General features: G+C 39.5%; 1 protein-coding gene across 2 annotated transcripts in view; it reads right to left on the bottom strand.

Moving 5' to 3' along the window:
* Positions 1–22,522, bottom strand: part of WNT9A (Wnt family member 9A) — a 108,846-nt gene that overhangs the window by 45,955 nt on the left and 40,369 nt on the right. The gene's annotated exons all lie outside the window — the stretch shown is intronic.

The raw sequence follows: 22,522 nt of genomic DNA, 5'->3' as shown, positions 1-22,522 counted from the left end.
TTACATACGTCAGTTGGGGAGCACTGTCTGTACCGCAGAATGCTACTTGTGCAGAAAGGCTCATTTTTATTTCCTCGTACGATTGTCTAACATCCTCTCCCTTCTTCCCATTAATCTGAGTTTGTTAGCAGAGTGAAGCAGTGTATCCACATGGTTTAACTATACAGATATTCATTACACCAGGAACGCTAAGGAGCTAGTCTTGTGCACCTTGGGATTGTTTGCTTTGGCCGGATAATTTTTCCACAAATTGAAAGTTTGTTTGGGTGTCCTACGCTCATTCATGTGATGGTTCGTATATATATTTATTATTTAAATATTGAATACATAAACATAAACATATTTTTTGTTTATCTTTTCTCTTGTTTTCCTCTATTGGTCACTTCTCACTTGTTCTGTGAATAAAATCAACATGTAGTGGCTGTCCCCTAGCCATTAATAACCTTTTTTCCCAAACATTTTTTTTATTTTGGTGCAAGGGAGGTTTACCTCAGAATATCGAATGTTTGGCCATTGAACTATTCATTTGCCATACAGATTCAGAGATGAGAATCACAACGCGAACAAATATGAATGCACAAGTCAAAATAGCCAATAAAGCAAAATTCTACAATTCAGCAACATCTTCAGTTTTGCTATTTTAGACACTTCGGCATAATTCATAGTTTAGTTTAATTAGTAACAATTTACTCAGATTTTCTTTTAAGTACATGTTTACGGAGTGACTACGTATAAAAAAGGATACCCTCATGCGCGCAGCGTTTGTACGTGTGCTGCTGAGCCAATTGGGTGGAAAAATGAGGCTTTGCCTAAGGCCACAAAAATCCTTGCACCAGCCCTGCCCTCATGCAATGCTTTATGGGAACACAGTCTGATGGTCTCTGAGGTTCCCAGATGTAGGACACCAGACAGCAAGCACCATACCATATGTAGGAAACCAGACAGTAAGCACCATACCATATGTAGGACAACAGACAACAAGCACCATACCATATGTAGGACAACAGACAACAAGCACCATACCATATGTAGGACACCAGACAACAAGCACCATACCAGATGTAGGACACCAGACAGCAAGCACCATACCAGATTTAAGACACCAGACAGCAAGCACCATACCATATGTAGGACAACAGACAACAAGCACCATACCATATGTAGGACACCAGACAACAAGCACCATACCAGATGTAGGACACCAGACAGCAAGCACCATACCAGATGTAGGACACCAGACAGCAAGCACCATACCAGATGTAGGACACCAGACAGCAAGCACCATACCAGATGTAGGACACCAGACAGCAAGCACCATACCAGATGTAAGACACCAGACAGCAAGCACCATACCAGATTTAAGACACCAGACAGCAAGCACCATACCAGATGTAGGACAACAGACAACAAGCACCATACCATATGTAGGACACCAGACAGCAAGCACCATACCAGATGTAGGACACCAGACAGCAAGCACCATACCAGATTTAAGACACCAGACAGCAAACACCGCACCAGATGTAGGACACCAGACAGCAAGCCCCATATTCAGAAATGTCTGACAAAACCCCAAAATGTTGGGAGTTATGTTGCTAAGTTACATACAAATTAACATTAATTTATAACTATTTCATTTTTGGACAAAAACGCTGCATCACTCATGTTTGTAAAAAGCAGCGTCCATAGATGTCAAGTTTGGTTTTGCGTTTACTGAGCAGCATTTCTTTACTACAAATAATAAAGCGGGGCACGCTAATTACCATAACCACTACACCTCAGCGTAGATTACTATACTATACTATGAGCTTGATACCAGCATGTCTGGTTTCCTGGCAAACCATTTGAGTACTTTGAAAAAAAAAACAGATCTCGTCCTGACATCTACAGACTCTACAGCCACTCTGATAATACTGAAATTACAGTTCCACATCATCAGCCAACTGCGGACTAATTAACAAAATAAAACGTGTGACGACAGAGTAGATTTCACTGACTGGCTGATTTACTGAACTAACTAAAGTGTAACGCATCAGGAATTCACCAATGAATTCCAAGGTTTCGTTTAAAATAACTGAATTAGAAAGAGTCTCCAAGACAGCTATGTCTCTGGCTGAGCTAGCTTGACCTTTGCAAATCCTTGATCGCTCAAAACATATTTTAGTGAATAACTAAACCAGAAATTGGCGAGAATTAGGATGGGAATTGCACATTTTCTGGGCTATTCCCGTTTGCTTGGTGTGATTTCTCATTTTCCTAAATAAATGTGAAAGTTTCAAACAGTGTATTATTTCCACAATAGAGATATAGAGTATTCCATCTCAGCAAAATCCTGCTTAATGCCTTCTTTTTTCCTGGGTAAAACTGAACCGTATATATCCACCCGTCATGTTGCTGCAGGGTGAGCAAGCTCTCAAAGGGTTAAGATAAAAAAAAGAAAATAATCTTATTCAGCAATATCACATTGTTCAAGAATCTATCAGCAAACGGGATATACTGTGAGTAAGGAGCAAGTCGGAACACAGAAAAGACATTTCAGTTATGTATCTTATATAAATAGCTTGTCATTTGGCAGTGGGACAGACGGATTAGACAAAAGCCTCGGCTGACAATAGAGATAATTGCTTGTTCCTTCAGGAGGTTCTTTAGATATAGCAGTGATGAAGCACTTTGTACGTTGATGCAGTCCTCAGTTTATTTTTGGTTTTCTGGTTTGTACATCTGAAGTAGGAGAAGCAACCTTGTGGTGTGTCACTGTATCGAAGTAAATCTTTGAAGTCCCTTGCATACGTTTAAGTATGTTGGAGAATTCTGAATGTGCATGGCTGTCGACCTGCTCTACGAGGCTTTATGTTTGTGTATGTGGGCTGTATCTATTGTCTATGTGTTGTGTATGCTTGTGTGTGTCTGTTTATAGATTGCCTATAGTGTGTGTGTGTTGTTTGTCATAGTTGTGCGGGGATGTCTGTGGTGTTATGTGTGGCTTGTTTGTGGTATTGTGCGTGCATGTGGGTTGCCTGTTGTGTAATGTATTTATGTTTGCTGTGTGTTTTATGATTCTGTGTGGTTTTGTGTGTGTGTATTGGGCTGTTACTGGTATTGTGTGTGTGAAAGCTGTTTCCAGTGTTGGGCTACCTACATTGTTGTATGGGGATTGTCTGTGGGGAGAGATGTCTGCGGGGATGATGTGGGGGACCTTTAATAAATATAGCTTAGTTTTATAAAAACGATTTTAATTCCCCCTCCCTCTTGCATAACTTTAGCCAAGGAGGGGGCATTCATTTTAATTAATTCCTGGTGACCCAGTGAGTAGATCTTACAATATGCGCCTTTCATGGAGGCAGACTACTTGGGCCACCGACTCTGTCCTGGCGATTTACCCGCTAGACAGATTGTTGTCATCATAACATGCAGCAATGCTCTGAATCCCTGAGAAACGCCGGAGTACAAGGGGGGTTTACCTGTGGCTACTGCCCCTGACGGACATTCAGACCACAGACTGTGGCACAGCCCCAGAGGGGATCTCCACGCTGTGCCATAGGCTGCCAACCCCTGATACAAAGTAATGTTTCATTTCCACAGATCAACATGTTAGCATAGTAATGAAGACAAGTATTTCCAGGGAAGTCTGTTCAGTAAAAAGTGAGTTAAGCTAACAAGACATGTAAACAATGTAACCTTGCAGAACAATTTTAAAATGTTTGTAAAACATCTTCATACTGGGATAAAATGATTCCCTGGGGATCCCCGGCTGACTTTTCACACTCATACTGAGAGTAATGATGGCTGTCCCTTAATGAGTAAAATAGTCAAATGCAACATAGTGTCTCCACGTACACAGACTGATGTTGTTGAAATGAATTGCTGCCCAATTGCGTCGTCAAGTCTTGGCAGAGATTTTAATTGGCAGAATGGGAGTATTTACAATAAAATTTAGAGCAGTATATATCTGCTTCAAAAATCACTGACTCTCAAAGCTTACATCTTGTGCCAGCATCGTTTTCTACACCAATATTCTAAATTACTCACAAAAAATATTGTTTTTAACCAAGTAAAATCTCAAACAAAGGAAACAAAACGATTGCTGCTTTGTTTGTTTAGGGATAAGATGTCTTGGACATTGCCACAATGATGAGGCTTCCAACTTCTTAACCCTTAAAATCTAAAAGGGAAAAATGAGCAGCATTTACATGAGTGAGGGAAACTCTATAGTGCTCCTTTTGCAACTCCCAGAAGCCTTTGCACTCTCAGTTGAATTAACCTTTGAAATGCTGTAGTATATTACGATGCAAAGTTTTAACAGTCAGAGCCCTCCTCCAGCCTTTCTAATGTCACTGAGTGTCCAAGCAGTGCATATCAGACTTAACCCCTTAAGGACCACACATGTCTTAAGGGGTTAAAGGGACACTCCAGGCACCAAAGCAACTTCATAAAAATTAAGTTGTTATGGTGCCAGACGGCCCCTGGAGGCATTGTTCAGCTGATGCTCTCAGCAAATCAGTGGCTCCCCCTTCACTAAACTAGCATGAGAAACAATATTATATTCTGCAGGAAACAATATGTTAACTTTTCAATGTTTGGTTCTCAAACTCCATGAAAAAAAAAACATGTACAAGCTAATAAATTAATCAAAACCAATATTTTTTCAGTCTTGAAGAAGTGTAAGTTAAATAAAGAGTGTCTAAAACCGGGGCACTTGGGGATAACGTCATAGGGTAAAAACAAACCAAAAGAAATGTGGAGAACTGACAAAGAAATTGAAGATAAAGCTTTAAAATAAAGCAGAATTCCTAATACAATATACAACCTGTGTAAATGTGAAACACTTCTCATGTTAGTACACACGAGTTAGGAAGGGAGAAGTTCCTCTCATTGGAGAGAAGAATGGGGAATCAGAGCCAGAACCATTTGCAGAGCTTGTTTCACGACCATCACTGATTTCACACGATTGATCCACAAACAAGGAAGTCCGATCCACGCATTACTAATGTTCCTACACATCTATTATCCTAACAAGCTATTCTAACACCCAAGGGGGGAATTTTGGAAAAGTAATGAAATACAATTCGTCCCAAGAACACTGAATGCGTATTGTTAATTTCTCAGAATTATTACAGAAAGGTGTTGGAATTACATTAAATCCACAATTCGGCTTTGAGAATTGTTTGGATAGCATTAACGCCTTTCCATCTGCTGCAGTGATAATTCGATCATTCCCACAGCTGAGGCGCTCCAGCTCAATGACTTGCTCCAGCGTGCAAAACATACAGTGGGATTTGGGGTAACGCTCCCACATTGGTGATCTGCCCGCCCCATTCAAAAGATGCGATTAGGAAGGAGGAGAGAACGTCTCTGAGGGCAGATAGGGTTCAGCACATGCAATTCTCTCCCAGCCAGCATTACAGGGTTATTCACCAAAGTAAAAATTCTAAGTGAATTCCAGATGTAAGGTCAAAATAGTCAAACTGGAATTATTCTCTAGTTCAGCTATGTTTTAGTTTGGCTACTCCTGCCTTAAATTTTAGTAAATTTACATTTAGTTCACTTTAGATTCTCTGTTTAGTAAATAAGCTTTAGATTGTGAGCTTGTTTGGGTAGAGCACTCTTCACTTATATTAAGGTGAGAGCAACCTCCATGGTGATAGAAAGATAGACAGACAGATAGACCAATCGATCATTAGATAGGCGGACAGACGGAGAGAGAGAGAGAGAGAGAGAGAGAGATAGCAAGAGATGGAGAGATAGAGGTATAGAGATAGACTACACAGCACACACGCACATACTACACAAACAAACAAAAAATAAGTACAATACATACAATATACAATGCACACACAACACGCGTAGCTCCTATAGCACAAACACAGAACTCACAGCGATATGTAGGTAGAATGACTGTACTGCACTTTGGAACATGCTAATAAGGACTCTTGTTGGGTTAATAAGAGAGAAGAAAACATTACAAACACACAGAATAGCTTCTTTTGTTAAAGCTGCTGGAATGCAAACAATGCGCCCAGGTGAGATCAGAAATGTGTCTACTTTATCAATGACATCAGACAAGTAGCTGTCATCTTTGAATGGTCATGCTCTATTAGAAAGAACAAAGTGAGTGTTTGCCAACCATTCATCATGCAGCGTTCTTACTGCTCGTGCATTCGTACTTGTGTTTGTTGGCCGAGTCCCACCAGTGATGGAGAATAATCATGAGCATTTGAAGTGCTATGTTCTTCTAGATAAAGGAAACTCATAGTACATCTCACAATTATTTTATAGTTGGGTTTGTCTAAAAACTATGTAATGGGGCATATAGATAGATAGATAGATAGATAGATAGATAGATAGATAAATGGCTGTGGGTGCTATTTATGTGATGTAATGGTTTATTGCGCGCGCACACACACACACGTAGAAATTTGCAATGATTAATAAAAAATATGAGATCTACTTCAAATCTTCATTACTGGAACCCCCAAAACAGGCAAACCCACCCGGGTAAGGGGCATGTCAGCCTTCCAATCATGCTAGATAGCCGCACTATGGGGCTCTGTGCATTCTCCGAGTGCCCTTTCCTGACTTGAGACAGTAGGGTGGCCTGCATACATACACTGCACACTCTGCCACATCTCACACACACTGCACCCTCCTCAGTATATCACCCTACACGCTCCTCTGTATATCACACACTGCACCCTCCTCAGTATATCACCCTACACGCTCCTCTGTATATCACACACTGCACCCTCCTCAGTATATCACCCTACACGCTCCTCTGTATATCACACACTGCACCCTCCTCAGTATATCACCCTACACGCTCCTCTGTATATCACACACTGCACGCCGCTCAGCATATCACACACATCACATGGAGTTAACAAACTAAATTTTACAAAGCAGAAATGGACACCCCCAGTCTGCCTCTCTGCGCTATTTCTGAATCTTTTTATCTCAGGATTAGGGGATTTATCAGTTTTTATTTCTCGTGAAATTCTTTGAATGTTAAACATAGTGAGCACCAAGAGATTACTAAATATTAAGAAGGGCTTACGGAGCGGATGAAGCACACACATAATTAGCAACTTGCTAACACTTTACTACCATCAGGTAAAGCTTCCACTGCTATAAATAGCCCAAATTAAGGATTGGTTTAAATTCCACCGAGCCACAAACATCAGAAACAAGCAGCTCTCTTGTTTCTTGTACAAAGTGATAACTTCACTGAAAGCACAGAGGATCAGGGCTTGGACAATGCAATCTGCGTGCAGGGAACAGACTGGCACCATGGCCACCAATGGGTGTGTGGTGACAATTTGTCTGCTTCATGGCTATCAACGGATGTGTGGTGACCATCCGTCTGTTTCATGGCTATCCACAGATGTGTGGTGACCATCCGTCTGTTTCATAGCTATCCACGGAGGTGTGGTGACCATCCGTCTGTTCTATTGTTATCAATGGATGTGTGGTGACAATCTATCTGTTCCATGGCTATCCATGGATGTCTGGTGACAATCCGTCTGTTCCATGGCTATCCATGGATGTTTGGTGACAATCCGTATTCTGTCTGTTCCATGGCCACCATGGATGTTTGGTGACAATCCGTATTCTATCTGTTTCATGGTCACGATGGACATGTGGTGACAATCCGTATTCTATCTGTTTCATGGTCATGACGGACATGTGGTGACAATCTGCATTTTGTCTGTTCCATGGTCACCACGGATGTGCATGGAATCAGCTAAGACAAGAGAGCTTCTTCACTTAATAATTTGCAAGTGGTATAAATAGAAGTTTGCAGTGTTCATTTATTATAAGATGCATTTGTGTTATTTTATTTATTTTTTGACAGATCCTCTTAAAAAGAGCCCTCAATTCTTCAAAATCCACTAAGCTAATCAACTGTCACAAACAAATTCCATTTAAGCTGTTTTACTTAATGAAGTCAATCAGTAAATCATAAAAAAAATATTTGGCATCAGAATTTGTAAACTCAGATCATCACACACAAATAGAAAAATTAGACTAGTCATTGTCTGGCGTTTTCATTTGAGTGCGTGCTTTTCTTGAGAGCACTACCAGCAAAGCGGGCTAGGATTTGCACCAACACATGAGTTCAAGAGAACTTCATCTTATGTTCCAACGAGCCCACGGTAATTTCTGATAACTTTTATTAGTATAGCAGCACCAATAAAATCTAATTTTATAATTATTTAAACAAAAAAGTAAAGCCAACAATGACAAATGGCTTGATTAAGTGACACTCGGCACTCGGGCAGCCCTGGTTGGCTACTTTCAAGGCTGCCAGTAAATGTGGAACTCACCATTACGGACAATAAAGTCAATCCTCCTCTGTTTCTGATTTTACAAATCTCAATGTTATTATTATTATTATTATTATTATTATTGCCATTTATATAGCGCCAACAGATTCCGTAGCGCGTTACAATATATGTTAGAAGGTATGGGTGCTTTTAGAAGTAATATAAAATAAATAAATAAGAAAAATCATTTTCTTGGCCAACAATCCTTTGAGTTTAGAACTGACAAGTAGCAAAATGTTTGAGAACTATGAAAAAACACTACAGGCCCCTGTTCCGCATTCATGGTATGGGTCGATCAATGACATTTTAAAATTTGCACATTTCCCAAGAGTCCAATTTGGCACTCCTGTCTCACTATCTCAGTGAGCTCCGAAAGCAGAGCACTATCGTTCAAACAATCTCTCTACTGCACTTGGCAAGTCCCATTCACACCTATGGTATACTAGACTCCTTTAGCAGATCTCTGTGTAGAGGAGCCATACTTGGCTTACTCACTCAGAAGCATTTTGGCCATTCTGGCATAAACCGGTCACTCGCATGCCCCCATGCCAGCCCTGCTGCCACAACCCCAAAGTATGAGCTCCGAGATGGAAGATCTGTTTTTGACCAGCAAAGCAATATGCCCATCTACATCCATGGCCCATAATTTAATGCATCCTATTTAAATAAATAACGTGAATGTTCAATACAGCCTGGAGACATGCAATGAGCTTCAGCATATTTAGTATAATAAAAAACTAAACATGATACTTAGATACGGGAATAAATGTCATAAATATCCACTGATTCACTCTATATCCTGTACTCTTCAACTTAAACTAGATAAACATGGGTGGTCTGTGACAAAGCCAGTTCTTAACATGCAGGAGGGCAGCACAAATAACACGATTTTCTGAGACATTTTTACTTTTATACAAATGACATATTTTTATGCCAGAGGGTGAGGACCAGTTCCACGATAGGTAGTGTGCGTAAATGGATAATTGACTGAATTACTAACATCAAATGTTGGATGGAGTTTACCACTACAAAGCTCAGCTTTGCTCTAAATGTCAGTGGTCGGTGAAATAAATGCCTCCTCAACATATCTCTAGACAGGATTAGCATCTTCCTAGATAGAGCATCAATAATTGGCTGTAACACCTAGAACCTTTAAAAACTTCTGACCTAGAAAGCTACCTATTTCTCTTCCAATAAATGCAGGCTGGACAACAGAAGCAGCATCATAACTTAAAGGGACACTATAGTCACCAAAACAACTTTATCTTTATGAAGCAGTTTTGGTGTGTAGATCATTCCTCTGACATTTCACTGCTCAATTCTCTGCCATTTTTCGGAGTTAAATCTCTTTGAATGCAGGCCTAGTCACACCTCCCTGCATGTGACTTACACAGTCTTCCTATACAATTCCTGTAAAGAGTCATCTAATATTTACACTTCCTCTATTGCATATTCTGTTTAATTTATAATTTCTTATCTCATGCTCTTTTAATAGCCTGCTAAACCATGCAGGAGCCTCCTGTGTGCAATTAAAGTTACATTTACAGAGCAAGAGATTTAAAAAAAAGTAGATTGCATCTGATTGAATATGAAACCATTTTGTTTTCATGCAGCGTGTGTCAGTCACAGCCTGGGAGGTGTGACTAGGACTGCATAAACAGAAACAAAAGTGATTTAAACTCCTACATGGCAGACAATTGAGCAGTGAAACCTTAAAGGCATAATCTGTACACCAAAACTGCTTCATTAAGGTGAAGTTGTTTTAGTGACTATAGTGTTCCTTTAAGAGTCACTTTACTTTTAGGGAATTAATTGGGCTGTGACCAGGGGTGTGGATGTTTAGAGAAATATTTAGGTGAATTACTAATAACAATTTATACAACTAAAATGTAATTTATACCAAGAACAATGTCTCTTATTTACACAAACTGATTTCTAAACACATTTATTGTAGTTTAGACACATTACTGGGAGTATTATTGCTGTGGAGCTCTGTTATACACTCAGACACATTACTGGGAGTATTATTGCTGTGGAGCTCTGTTATACACGCAGACACATTACTGGGAGTATTATTGCTCTGGAGCTCTGTTATACACGCAGACACATTACTGGGAGTATTATTGCTGTGGAGCTCTGTTATACACTCAGACACATTACTGGGAGTATTATTGCTGTGGAGCTCTGTTATACACTCAGACACATTACTGGGAGTATTATTAATGTGGGGCCCTGTTATACACTCAGACACATTACTGGGAGTATTATTGCTGTGGAGCTCTGTTATACACTCAGACACATTACTGGGAGTATTATTGCTGTGGGGCTCTGTTATACACTCAGACACATTACTGGGAGTATTATTACTGTGGAGCTCTGTTATACACTCCGACACATTACTGGGAGTATTATTAGTGTGTAGCTCTGTTATACACTCAGACACATTACTGGGAGTATTATTGCTGTGGGTCTCTGTTATACACTCAGACACATTACTGGGAGTATTATTGCTGTGGAGCTCTGTTATACACTCAGACACATTACTGGGAGTATTATTACTGTGGAGCTCTGTTATACATTCAGACACATCAACAATATGGAGCTCCTAGAAATGAGGGACATTAGGATAGACAAGAGGGACAGATGGATTTGGGCCAAACATAGGGACTGTCCCTTCTAAATAGGGACACTTGGGAGGTTTGCTCTGAGTGCATCACTACTGCCTCTAAAGGGAGTACCATTGGTTGGAGCAGTGTTGAGGAGGAAGATATTAGAACTGAATTGCACTTTAACCCCTTAAGGAGAAGTTTGGTCCTTAAGGGCTTAAACTGAAGATACCAATGCTGAAAGCCAAGGAAATTAGCCGTTCTAACGTCTTGTGGTTGCCATCATTATGGGCCAAGAGAAGTAAAAAGTTAATGTGTGAAAGGATAAACCAAGTATACATTCTCTGCAATCACTCTAAACGATAATAAAATATAATTTACTGGGATCAAATCACAATGCGGGAGAGGATAGCTTAGAAACATGATTGCTTACATTAAATAGAGTCCTTTGGTCATTACCTCATATATTCGCATACAATGTGTCCATTGCATGTACTTGTAACCAGTACATAAAGTGTGATAGCCATAGTAAGCCATTGTTACATTACCTGTCACATGACATTTTATACATTGTCTATCTTTGGGAAGTCCGATCTTGGCATTGGAAATGTAATAGACTGTTATATTCATTTCTCCTTATTCACATAACATGACATTTTGGTGAATTTATAAAGAAATTATATTTGATCCAAACTTGCCAAGGTGGGACAAAATTCAAAATTTGCTACATCTCGTTACTTACAAAATGCCACATGGTCTCATACGAGTTGTTCTCATACGAGTTGTTCTCATACGAGTTGTTCTCATACGAGTTGTTCTCATACGAGTTGTTCTCATACGAGTTGTTCTCATACGAGTTGTTCTCATACGAGTTGTTCTCATACGAGTTGTTCTCATACGAGTTGTTCTCATACGAGTTGTTCTCATACGAGTTGTTCTCATACGAGTTGTTCCCATACGAGTTGTTCCCATACGAGTTGTTCTCATACGAGTTGTTCTCATACGAGTTGTTCTCATACGAGTTGTTCTCATACGAGTTGTTCTCATACGAGTTGTTCTCATACGAGTTGTTCTCATACGAGTTGTTCTCATACGAGTTGTTCTCATACGAGTTGTTCTCATACGAGTTGTTCTCATACGAGTTGTTCTCATACGAGTTGTTCTCATACGAGTTGTTCTCATACGAGTTGTTCTCATACGAGTTATAAGAGACCATGTGGCATTTTGGAAGACAAGTAAAATATATATATATACTCTTTAACTGAAGTGCTTTGGAAGCTATAGAAAATCAGCAAAATCCCCCTTGTGCCTGCTGGGAGTATAATGAACAACTACCAAAAAGACAAGTTAAATGAGTCTTTAAGATGCCAAACTGTAATGTATCTGATGCATATATCAGCTTCACAGGAACACTCGTGGACTCAGCAAGGAGATCTGCTTGCACTTAAAAGATTAAGGGTAATACATTGGGAAAACCCTAAAACAGCCAGTGGTCACGGATTTAGAGTGTATCTGCTCACTTGGCTCCAAATATTGCTTCTAATATTTTATATGAAATACAACTTTAGTATCGGAACCAGGAAAAGCAGGAAATTCTGAAGATAATAGCGAAGGTTTTATGAAGATATGGATTCAAAAATGTACTCTTTGCGTGTCCGATGCCAGGCACATAACAGTAACAACTAACAGAGGTCATTCTCAGAGATCGAGAAATAGAGGTCAACAGAGGTCAATCTAAGAGATCGAGACATGTGATCTGTACAGAGAGGGCAGTACGTAGCGTCCACAGCAGGTTATTAAAAAAACATTAAAAGTATCTTGGAATTCACGTCATGCAAAAAGTAACCTGGGTTAATCTATACATCATTTTTGCCAAATTGCTAGAATAACCACGACATAGTAATTACAAATACAGCGCTGTTGGCAGCTGTGTATAGATATCTTGCACCCAAATGATGTGTTGCTTCACTCAACATTTAGTATGGTGACTGCAATATCTCCATCTCAGAAAAGGAGCAAGTTATGTAGTCAATTCTCTGGACATTACACCATCGAATAAAACATTGATGCTTTGAGATGAGATGCTTTGTTAACTCAAATGTATAATAAAGATGTAGCAGTCAGGGCACACATTGCAAAACACAGGAGAAAGAGGAACATTTCTCCTTTTCTCTGTAGTCTCTCTCTATGCTGACTGCCAGGTGCTGAGGACAGAGTTTATAAAAATGGCTGACAGGGAGCTAAGATGGAGGCGCCCAGGTACAGGATACAGAGGTGTGGATTTCTACAGATAATGTTATCTTTCACACTAAACCAATACTTATTGTTAAACATAGCAATAAGTAAACAAAATATAAAGAATCCTGGGAAGTCACACATCACTTTCCAGGTAACGTCCTTGCAAAATGGATAAAAAAAAATTTTCTGGGAAATATAAATTTTACAGTAAACTCAAGTTGTGGAGTTGTGGAACTCCTCTTTTAGACTGTATCCTAGCGTTACATTACTTTTTCTGTGCTGCTCATAGCTGCCTATTCCTAGCTGTAGAGTCTATACATTATGATATGCCAAAATAACCTTAAAGGGCCACTATAGTCACCCAGGCCACTTCATGTTAATGAAACAGTCTGTGCGCAGTGACTCAGACATTTGTACCCTGCAAGGTAAAACATTACAATTTTTTTTTTTTTTTTTTAGAAACGGCAATATTTACACAGCAGGGTGAAATCTTCTTCTAGTGGAAATCCATAGAGAAACACATTGATTTAAGGTTTTCCTATGGGAAGCTTGGATGCGAGTGCAGCTTTCACTGCGAATACACATCGGTTTGCCATCAGAGACAATGTGTCCTCTGTGGCTGTTGCTAAAAAGGATACTTGTTTTCAGTGTCATTGTGGGATGTGGGAAGGTAAGCAGCGCAATGGGAACCATGGCCAGACAAAAGGTAAGTAAAACTTTAATTTTCTTTAGCAAAGTGGGAGGTGGGCAAAATATAGATATATATAATACAGCTTTGTGTTGTTAGTGCTCCTCTCACATTAATTAAGTCTGGTTCCTGGCACCCATCATCGTTATTATCTGCTTTACACCTGTTTATCCTGACACTTTTGTGGCATATAAATGTATATCTTAGCTTGTGTCTTCATTGAGTACCACAGGACTCTAAATTCTGAGTGTTGAGTATAGAAATAGAATTTCTCACTTTTTGGCACACATAAAAATTCCTGGGGAGGGGGGGCAAAAGCCCTCACTTGCCCCTACTGCAGATGCCCATGACAATATCCATTCCAGTTTGTCAGTAAGTAGATATTGACTTTGCAGAGCAGCTGGGCATATAACAGTTTCTGTTCTAAGTCACATTTTCGGAAGTAAATCAGAGTGATCACACTGGCTGTACAGAACCGGCCTGTTCTGTAAGGACAGTCAATCAGAGCGTGAACTCGATGCAATGGTTTATACATCTTTACATACAGACAAGCTCCATTGCAGAGTAGATTTTGATTTTGTTTTAAGTTATATTTTTGCTATTAGGATCACTGTGTGATTGCGTGTCTCTTGGCTTGGTAGTATCCAAAATTGCTATTAGTTGCAGCCGCTCTTGTTTGCATACTCCAAATAGTTATGAATTTAATGTTAGGCCAGTTTGGCACCTCTCATGCCGTTCCCATGATTATATCACTCTTTTACCACATTTTGATTGTGTCAGTGATTGCGTCAAATACAATTCTTTTTGGTTTGAAAGCCAAACTGAATGACTCACAAACCACACAGGGTTATTGAAGGACATCCTTATGGAATAAAAGTCTGGAGAAAAATGTCATACGTAAACAAATGTGAGCATGCACAACATCAAACTCTAGCATTAGTCTTGTGAGTGCCTTAATCATCAAGCATACGACATGCTTCGTGACTTTCTAAGGCCCAATAAAAAGAAAGCCCCACAAGGCTCTGCTGGGAATGGCCAAAGCTCGCAAGGTTCCCTGGTATGAACATACATTTTGATTAGATGAGAATAAACATACCATCAGAGAGCAGTGCTGTCCAATGGGAAGCTGGGCGTGACACATTGATTCCACTATGGCCCCAGTCTACCTACAAATTTAAAAAGGCTTTATTATACTAAAACATTATTTATTGGGGTCCCCACCCCTACCCCCAGCATAGGTATTTTCCATTACTTAATGGGGTTGTAAAAAATAATCTAGTTTACTAATCAATAGTGATGTCCCGAACTGTTAGCTGACGAATAGTTCCTGGCGAACATCGCTTGTTCGCATTCGCCACGGACGCCACGGTCCGCCCCCTATTCATCATCATTGAGTAAACTTTGACCCTACCTGTACCTCACAGTCAGCAGACACATTCCTGCCAATCAGCAGCAGACCCTCCCTCCCAGACTCTCCCACCTCCTGGACAGCATCCATTTTACATTCATTGTGAAGCTGCATTCTTAGTGAGAGTAGGGACAGTGTAGCTGCTGCTGATTTGATAGGGAAATTGATAGCTAGGCTAGTGTATTCAGTGTCCACTACAGTCCTGAAGGACTCATCTGATCTCTGCTGTAAGGACAGCACCCCAAAAAGCCCTTTTTAGGGCTAGAACATCAGTCTGCTTTTTTTTTTCTCTCTCTGTGTAATGTAATTGCAGTTGCCTGCCTGCCAGCCTGTGTGTCAGGCTCACATCATATACTGTGCCCACTTGCCCAGTGCCACCACTCACTCACTGGTGTCACAATAGCTTGCATTTAAAAAAAAAAACTTTTTGGACTGTAATATAATAGCAGTCAGTTTCCTTCACGAGTGTGCGTTTCAGGGCCTGCCAGGGCACAGTGTCACATCAGTGCAACTCATATCTGGTGTAACAGTAGTGTACATTTTTAAACAAAAAATACAATTTTGACTGTAATAGATTGAATAGCAGTTATTTGTCTGCCAGCGTGTGTGTCAGGCTCACAGCATATACTGTGCCCACTTGCCCAGTGCCACCACTCATATATGGTGTCCCAATAGCTTAAGCTTGCATTTAAAAACAAAAAAAATTTTTTCACTGTAATAGATTGAATAGCAGTTAGTTGTCTGCAAGCGTCTGGGTGTCAGGCCTTCAGCGTGTACTCTGCCAACCTCTGCAAGTGTACTTTTCCACTCATATCTGGTGTCACAATAGGTCCACACTCAGAGAACGACTCGACCGACAGGTAGCAGACTACCTCGCCTTAACTGCAGATATCGACACTCTGAGGAGCGATGAACCCCTTGACTACTGGGTGTGCAGGCTTGACCTGTGGCCTGAGCTATCCCAATTTGCGATAGAACTTCTGGCCTGCTTCAAGTGTCCTGTCAGAAAGGACCTTCAGTGCAGCAGGAGGTATTGTCACTGAGAAGAGAAGTCGCCTAGGTCAAAAAAGTCTAGATTACCTCACCTTTATTAAGATGAATGAGGGATGGATCCCGAAGGGACTGACAGTGGGCGATACATTCGACTAAAAAAGGCCTGATGAGGGGGACTACTTAACACACCACTCCTATCTGGTGGCACATTAGATTGCACGCGCAGTGCCCCAAATTTGAAGTAGGAGGACCGACCAAGCATCTTTTTCCATCTCCCGCTTCCTGGGTGGAGGAAGAGAGACCTTCAATGACATCAGTGAGGACAAGGAACGGGACATGGCTAGCTTGGTATCCAACCTTGTGCAAATGGGGAGTTTGCGGTTGTGCAAATGGACTGTTTGCGGTTGTTTGCGGTGCGTTAAACGGGGAGTTTGGTCTGTCACTGTGAAGCGGGCGTAACCCTTACACTACCTGATCGATACAACATCATACCTGATGTTTTAAAGCATGTTATTCCAAACAATTTAGGAATGTTAGGCGTTAGGTGCATCAACTGTTTAATTTTCCATGGGAGTTTCCCCCTCCGGCATGCCACAGTCCAGGGGTTAGTCCCCTTGAAACAACTTTTCCATCACTATTGTGGCCAGAAGGAGTCCCTGTGGGTTTTAAAATTCGCCTGCCCATTGAAGTCAATGGCGGTTCACCCGTTCGCGAACATTTGCGGAAATTCGCGTTCGCTGTTCGCGAACCGAAAATGTTATGTTCGCGACATCACTACTAATCAACATTAAAGCCTTTGCATATCTTTTTTTGTATTTAAACTTACATTTTTGGTCCTTATGAGTCTCTGTACGTTTGTATTGCAAAACTTGATTTAAAATGTAATGTTTTTTTTAAAGCACTTTCTGTTAAGCCTCTGTTTAAAACACTCTATAGGACTTCTTAAAGTGTTGATAAATATGAGCACAGTTTGATGAATTGCATTTTAATTACCATAAAGATATTGGTCAATCAGTAGTATTCCTACTTTTGAAGATCCACTCGCTAAAGAATCCAAGGTGGGGATTATACCACCTATGCTACCAAAAGTGAGCAATATATTCTACTCCCTTAAATGTGAGTATAATACCTTTTATACCAAACTTTTTATACATATTTGTTTATACAGTGAGCACTATTTCTGTTTTGTTTCTTCCTCCTTGCTGGGACACCTTCATTCCGAGAAACCTATCAATAACCATTACATATATCCTACCAGTGGGGGGTTAACGCCACTGAATGCCAGTTACACAAGAGCTTGTACTAGCTCTCATATAGGTGAGTAGGAATACTAATGATTTTGAAGTCCCCATTGCGTGCCTGTGACATACTACATTATTTGAGTTTTTTTTCTCCATTTGCATGTTAAAACCGGACCAATAATTTTGAACTACCTCAAGACTCCCACGAATTTAGATCTACACCACATTTAAGTACCTCAAGAAGTTGGACTCTCTATTCATATACATGTTACAGTCTGGACCTTAATACATTTCTATTTGGATTTTTAATGTAGGTATATATTTTTACATCTTTATATCATCTGTACAATATTATTTTATTATTCTATTATTTTTTACTTTTGTTTTATTGTATGGCACTAGAATAGGTTGTGGAGAAATTAGAAGTACAAGCAGTAAAGTCTTGAGCATGTGGTCACACAAGGCTTGTCATGAGGCATAACTTTAAGGATTGTTCTCCTATTTAGCTTCTGGCTTACGTTGAAGTCAGTGTGTTACCTCTGAAGCAGGAAGACGTCAGAAGAATGAGCGTGAAATGGTGAATTTTAATTTATTTAAAAAAAACAAAAACAGAACGAATAGTTACAAAGTAACATTTAGCCTGAGCAACGTGGGAAGGTTAAATTGCAAAACTGCACACACCACAAAAAAAAAAAAATTAAATAAAAATATCCTTGACTTATTACTAAAGAATTTCAGTGCCCACAAATGAGAATTCCACATGTGGAATTAGAGCCTATAAGGAGATTTCAAAGGTTTCGGATTTCAAAATTAGGCTTCCTTCTGTTTTAAGACACTGGGCAAAGGGAATGGAGGTGATGTAGTGTGCAGTTTGCAGTTTAATCGGTCAACAATTCACCTGGATAGTGTACGGCTGTGAAAGCTATACAAACGCTCTATTGACTTTCATTTTTCTAGGTGCTTGCAGCTCTGCCAAAGGCTCTTCGAGACCACCCAAAATGTACACCTAATTTTCAGTTCTGCTGACAGGAGCAGTGCAGTGGTTGAGTATTGGAGGTAGCCAAGGATACTATTTAAAACAGTACAACAAACCTATATTTTGGAAGTTTAACCCTTTAAGTGCAAGCAGGAGTTCAAATATTAAGTTAATTACCAAAAATATGCAGACTTCCCACTTCCTTCTTGGGCAAAACAAGAAGTGGAGTAATCAGCACAAGCATTGGATTCTATGACGACTGTTCCACTTTAATAACTGCCCCCGAATGACTCTTCTTGCACAATGTGCAAGTACAGGGAACGGAGTGGTGCAAGCTGTTTATTACGGATGGATTTGATGTCCAGGTATAATATTTACCCAACACACATTGTGCGAGGGCAGAGGCATGGGGTGACCACAGCATTTTACAGTGTAGAGTCACGGTGAAAAAATTGTACTAGATAAGTTCTACATGTATGTGCCAGTAGATTAGGGACCCCCATAATCATTGTTAAACAGTCCAAATCTCACAGTCACAACCACAGCTCTATTCGGTTTTATACTCAAACATGTTATTGTTTAAATAAATATAGTGGGTGTCAGACCTACAATTCTGAGTATCCGAACGCGTTTACCAGCAACAAGATGAGCTCAGTGACAACTCATTTCGACAATAAATGGGGGGAGTATGAAGGGAGATTGGACAATTGGATGGACTTGAAGAATGGAAAAAAAGAAACAAGGACTATAAGATATCATGCAGGAAGGCGGGGAGTGCTAGGACGGCTTACATTAGGGAGGGAAGGGACACATTTTAATTGATTCATTAATTTGGGCTGTGCTTGTGTGAACCACACGCATAATGTGCTACAGGCTTCTTATTGCAAGCACGCTCACCACGCTAACTAAACGAGAAGAAACTCATCGCGTGCTGATGGATTTTATGCACAGAACTGACATTACTCAGTCCAGAAGACAGTCGCAGGCTAAAACGCTGCACATGCAGGTTGCTTACACCAACACCATGACCACTTCTAAAACGCAGAAGTAGTCATGGTGGTTGGAGTAACACTTTATGCTACAAATTACACTGTTCCACAAATCCAAAATGTAAATATAATTATCAATAAAAAAAAATAATAGCATATTATTTTTGAATATCATTCCTATAATTACTGGGGATTATTTATATTCTGTAGTCATGTTACAGCAGGAGAGGACAGGTTGGTAGGTACTGAATCCTGCTGTGCACCTCTAGGGAATATTTTGACTATTAAATAAATAGTCGTAATTCTAATTTAATAATTATATGGAATATGTTTCCTTTCGGAACAGAAGAAAACTTCCTAAAAATGTCCGTGTTGTTTTTATAGTTTGAAAACCCGTGATAAAAGAGCAAAATATGCTACATTTTCTTTCCTCTGCGTGAAAAAAACACCTATGTAATATTTTGTCTGCGTCAAAGAAAGCCATTAAAGGAAATATAGGATAATATACTCCCCAATAAATTTGATAAACAACGTAATGATATAAAGATGTTTTGCACTCACAGTCTTCATGCAAACTTATTTTTGTCCTGCTCCACCACTATACTACAACCTGTGCAGCCGCTGATTTGGCTAATGGCTTCCATCGAGCTGCTGTTTTTCTCATCACAGGTCAGGGAAAGGTTTACAAGGTTCCTTTGAAGTGCTGTAGAAATCTGTAATCATTTTAATGCAAGGGGCGAGTGCCCTCCTGCTGTGCTATGCTGATATAAACGCACTGAACTAGTTGTAAGCCTGTGTACAATGGGATTCCTGGATTAAAAAGACCAAAATAGCCTGTCATTAATTGCAAGTCTGTGTTCCCATGTCAGACCCAATTATTCCCAACCAATTACGAAACTTAAACTGCTGGCATTAAAACAAAAATGCTCCAGTTGGTCATGTGTGCATATGTCAATAGGCCATAACCACTAATCATCAACAAGGCTAATTCATCAGAGTCGGCATGTCGTACGCAAGCGAGATAAGACCAAATCAAGGGCCTATACATTCACTGAGGTTGATGTTCTGATATATACGTGACTATACTTCCCATTCGGGTTTCTAGGCATCTCTAGACCTCAGGGGAACCAAAGGAGCATGAGGATATCAAAATACAGTTTTAAAAAAAAAAAACAGTGGACAAAAACTAGATGTGATCTTCTAAAGACAAGTTTTACGTCCTAGATAGAAATGCTTGTTGCTACAGTGGACCAAACTGAGGAGAACTTTCCTCACTACAGATAGTTTGCACAGTATAATGGACTGACATAGTGCATATTATGCCCTCTGAAACAAAACAAATGCATTAACCAGTAATATTTGTAAAAAAAAACGATAATTAAACTTTTTCCGTGCATAAAAAAATAAAACCCTAAGGTTTTTCTAAATTTTTAGCTAGGAAGAGAGCTAAACATGTGAACCTGAAGGCAGCTCAGAGGGAATATAATAACATTATACAAATATAAATGGGGCCAGTACACACAGTTCCCTCATAATCTGTTTATTAATAGGACCGTACAAAGGACAAGAGACTTGAAGAAATGAGATTTTACCCACAGAAAAGGAAAGGGCACTTTACAGTAAGAACTATAAAGAAGTGGAATTCTTTGCCTAAAAAAGTAGTATCAATTCTGTACAGATTTGTTAAACAATGTCTGGATGTTTTTTTGTTTGTTTTTTACTTGGAAGTAAAAGTGAAAAATCATGCAAAGTATAACTAAGGTTATTGCACATTCATAATTACTATGCCATATTGTTTCTATCAGAGTTCTTGCTCCAAATGCCAGTGTTAAAGGTAAACTGCAACTAATGCTTGGAGATTGCAGAAGTAGTCAGAGGCCACTGTAGCTAATGATCCTTGTTACTTTAATTTGATTACAAACCCAGCAAAGCAATATATCCCCAGGCAACCAAGATCTCACAGTAAATGGGGCCACTCATGGAAAACTAAATTACTAGACTGCATTAACGGGACATAGACATGAAAAATATATGTTTATTTTATTTACTATCATTTTATTATTATAAATCTCTATTATAAGAAGGATTCTATACAAACTACTAAAATCAATGTCCTATATGCTCAATACTACTATACAGGAGAGAAGCCTCATAACTCGCGTGAACACAGAGATCTGTGACTTACTGATAAAATCAGCTCTGCTCTAGAAGAGGAATGTATACAGAATATAGTGTACAGGAAATGAGCAGGTGACAATATTATAGCTATTACTCTGTACGGCATGTGATTCACAGGATAGCTATAGGGATCTGTGCCATAACAGGATTGATATATTGCCCCACTAAAAGAAAACATTGGAAACAGAAATCATTTTCAGTTTTTTTCTTAACATTTGTTGTTTAGATGTATTTTCTGGAATGCTGATTAATGTGGTAGCAGAGGATTTACAATATGGCCCTGTCAAAATGTTATGATATTTCGATGAAATAATCTGTTAAACTGTATTCATGCAAGAGATGTTGTATTATTCTGCTTAAGATCGTCATTGCAGGACGTCTAAGAGAAATGTAATCAGTCGATCACTTCGCTGTCATTCGAATCACCCTCTATCATTTTATAGAAATGCACTCAGTCTATTAAATCCACAATCCTGTAAGAACGATATTACGGCTACTGATAATAAAACCACAGCTCCGGTTATTACTGCTGAATCAGTGTCATTAACTCACTTTTAAAAAATCCATATCCTCGGGGGCAGGAATTAATATTTGGGTGTGTCAAGCATAATCCAACCCACTTTTATTCATGGCCAAACCCATATATTATCCAAACATGATTATTTTGGACAAATTATGCTCATCTTCTCGACTTCCTCTTGAGTGAATGGGCAAATGGTAACCAGCAAAATGTATTTATGTTCTCAAATTTCTTAATCACATAATTCAGTTTATAGTTTTCCTTTAGCCACAACATTTAGTCAACCCTTTAATACCCCTCTCATTGGTTTATATCACTGCAAACAGACCTGCTAAATCCTAATCCCATGTTTTCTTAGTCACCA

Source organism: Pelobates fuscus, chromosome 4, assembly GCF_036172605.1.
Source record: "Pelobates fuscus isolate aPelFus1 chromosome 4, aPelFus1.pri, whole genome shotgun sequence".
NCBI classification, from domain to species: Eukaryota; Metazoa; Chordata; class Amphibia; order Anura; family Pelobatidae; genus Pelobates; species Pelobates fuscus.
This window is presented reverse-complemented; position numbering and strand designations above follow the sequence as displayed.